Genomic DNA, 2,500 nt, shown 5'->3' with positions numbered 1-2,500 from the left:
CTATTTCTTTAAAGGATAATTCCGGTATTTAGCACTTTGAGTCCCTTTTCTGGTTTGTTTTGAATGAACTAGAGTGGTGGACACCGAAATTTTGACTCCACTTTCTGACTCGTTTTGAATCGCCTTTGACTATTTCAGAGTGGCTAGCCATGGGCATGCACAAACATATCCTTAAAACAACCCTTAACGTTCGTTTTTAAAACTGTGCAACTCACCGAGTGGTTAGTGATGTTCGTTGATGTTCCAAAACAAGTAGCATAGTGAAATACAGTTTCTGTCATGTTTTATTTGCCATTTTGTACAACCCCAAAACAGAAAAAGTTGGGACGTTGTGTAAAATGTGAATAAAAACAGAATGTAATAATCTGCAAATCTCTTAAACTTATATTTAGTTGCAAAAAGGACACAGACAATATATCAAATGTTGAAAATTAGAAATTTGACTATTTCATGGAAAATATATGTTAATTTTGAATTTGATACCAGCAACATGTTTCAAAAAAAGTTGGGACGGGGGTAACAAAATGCTGGAAAAGTTGTGTAATGATAAAGAAAACAAAAGGAAGAATGTTTCACAACTAATTAGGGTAACTGGCAACACGATTGGGTATGAAAAAGAGCATCCAAGAGAGGCAGGGTCTCTTAGAAGTAAAGATGTAGGGTATTTATCACTCTGTGTAAACCTGTGTGCACAAATATGGAAGCATATGTGTTTCTTTATTCAAATGAGAATGCAATCTGCAATATGCAATTCAAAATGACATTACATTATGCAATTGCCAATTCATTATGTAATTTAATATTGCAATTTGCAATAATTTCCAATAAATTGTATTTTAATCTGCAAAGTGACAATGCAATCCTAAAATCAATTTGAATAATTTTGGTTAAAAAATAGAATAAGCATGGATTGAATTGCATTCCATTTTGCCATGGTACTTCAGTCTCAAAATTCAAATGGCAATTCATTTTGCATTTAAATTTTCAATATTCAGTTTCATAATTTAACTGTCAATTTGTTTTCCAATTTAATATTCAAAGTGCAATGTAGGAATGTAGTAGCATTTTGAAAAAATATTTGGCAAAACTGACAATGCCAGCCTGAAAACAATTTGGATTATTTTGGGCTAAAAGTTTTTCCATCGTTTTGAGGCATTTTATTCAAATGGAGTAAAAGAAATAGCGCGTGATCAAATAGAATTATTAAAACCTGTGATTGCATTGCACTTTGCCACGCTCTTTGTGTTGCAAAATTCAAATGGCAATTCGATCTGTAATCTGTCAAGTCACTCGTCAAGGCGGGAACTAGGCTACGTCACTTCCGTGTTTACGTCTTACCCAGTTAGCGTTTGCAATGGAGGAGTTTGGAGGAGTGCTTCAGACTCAAATATTGAGCGGAAGTTCATACGCAGTTGTGAGGTAACTGAAAAAAATAGTTCCACAATAGCAAATAACACGGATTGAAATCATACATTGCGCCAATATATTTATTTTTAATAATCAACAAACACCACTAACCACTCGGTGAGTTGCACAGTTTTGAAAACAAACGTTAAGGGTTGTTTTAAAGGTGCCATGTGTAAGAATTGAGGTAAAAATATTAAAAACATTAGCTACACGCATCAAAAGAATGAGAAGAAATAAGGGTGATGATGTCTTAAAAAAATTTATAGTGCTGCAGAGATATCAACCTGAATTAGCACGCTAAATTACTAGCCACAGCCCGACAGGTGTCGTAATACTAGTTTCAGCCATGGGAGGTGGTATGCGGGCAACATAACCGCCAGCCAAACTGTAATACACGCGTCTCGGTTGTTACTCTAGGGTAGACCAACTCACTTTCTGGAGGTATACTGCCCCATCTTTTATGGAATGTGGAGTATGAATTAATTTTTTGGCGGACATTACACATGGCACCTTTAAGGACATGTTTATGCATGCCCATAACCAGCCACTCTAAAACAAAGGCGATTCAAAACGAGTCAGAAAGTCAAGACAGGACCAATCGTCAAAATTCCAGTGTCCACCAGTCTAGTTCATCCCAAACAAACCAGAAAAGGGACTCAAAGTGCTAAATACCGGAATTATCTTGCTCTTTCGCTATCTCTTTCTCTCTCATTCTCTCTGTATTCCTGTCCTCTCTCTTCCTTTCTTCTGTCCTTCATTGTGTGTTGGTGTGTGTGTGTGTAAGCTGACAGCTTGTTGTTAACACCCTGGATACACTGTCATACTCATCTCTCACACAGTCCTCTATCCGTCTCTCCACTCATCCTCCTCCGCCCATCATTGCTCCACTCATCTTTTTTAAAAAACAGGAAGAGACTGTTTTAATCCCCACCTTCCTGTTACTCTCTCTCTCTCTCTTTCTCTCAATCTATCTACAGTATCTATCTATCTACCTATCTATCTATCTATCTATCACACACACACACACACACACACACACACACACACACACACACACACACACAAATTAAGAGTGCAGATTCAAAACCCTCTA

At 36.8% G+C, this 2,500-nt stretch overlaps 1 protein-coding gene across 3 annotated transcripts in view; it reads left to right on the top strand.

Annotated features, from left to right (window-relative positions):
- Positions 1 to 2,500, top strand: part of LOC143134504 (CUGBP Elav-like family member 5) — a 108,067-nt gene that overhangs the window by 100,322 nt on the left and 5,245 nt on the right. The window lies entirely within an intron of this gene.

The sequence above is a fragment of the Alosa pseudoharengus genome, unplaced genomic scaffold (genome assembly GCF_046254945.1).
Source record: "Alosa pseudoharengus isolate Yale_2024_CS ecotype anadromous, Long Island Sound unplaced genomic scaffold, YU_APseudo_1.1 YU_APseudo_1.1_scf_2, whole genome shotgun sequence".
NCBI lineage: Eukaryota > Metazoa > Chordata > Actinopteri > Clupeiformes > Clupeidae > Alosa > Alosa pseudoharengus.
This window is presented reverse-complemented; position numbering and strand designations above follow the sequence as displayed.